This window comes from Myotis brandtii, unplaced genomic scaffold (genome assembly GCF_000412655.1).
Source record: "Myotis brandtii unplaced genomic scaffold, ASM41265v1 scaffold1419, whole genome shotgun sequence".
NCBI classification, from domain to species: domain Eukaryota; kingdom Metazoa; phylum Chordata; class Mammalia; order Chiroptera; family Vespertilionidae; genus Myotis; species Myotis brandtii.
The window spans coordinates 20,753-21,485 of record NW_005355078.1 but is presented as its reverse complement, the minus strand read 5'-3'; positions in this window follow the sequence as shown (position 1 = coordinate 21,485).

Here is a 733-nt window from a genome sequence, read left to right as displayed (position 1 = left end):
CTATTGAGAGACAGTTGACAATTGGCAGCCTGTATACCGTCTTGCAGGCCTGCGTGACCATGGCCATGTCAGGGGTAGTACAAACCTCAACTGTAGAAAACTGGAAAAGGCCTGTTTGGAATAGAAGGTCTGAGGCATGGTTATGCATAGAAAGAAGGTTTAAAGACTAATTTAAAAGTATAGGCCAATAAGCCAGAGAGAGTACATTCTGCCTCCCTAAACAGAGGGTAAATAGTTACGCCAAAGTACTTAGGGGGGACTGATAAAAGAAATCCAACAGTTACTGTTTTGTTATAACTCTGAAGAATCCATGAACAGGAATTGGCAAGGAAAATCAGAAAATCTTAGAGCAGATCAGTATGTTTTTCTCCTTATATAATTCCTCTGAAATTTGGCAATGCTAAATAAGTCATGGCAATACATTTCTTTGCATGAAATCAATATGACTGGTTTCCAATAGTGGTTTTATTAATGGAAAACTTTAACTGGAGTAAGAAACCTGTCTGAGCTCTGAAGACTTGAAGCCAATAAGGGTGCCACAGGAAAAGCCTGGTATCCTGCTTGGGAGCCCTGAAGATGGCTGGCACTGGAGTGTCAGGCCCATGCCCTACCATCACTGGCGGTTGGTGAGAGTAGAAGGGGAGCAGTAAAGATGCCTCTGCGTCCCTGCGGAACCCCCACACACTCTGGGCCACAACGAGTAGGAGGGCTACTGAGATGGGCCTTAAAGCCT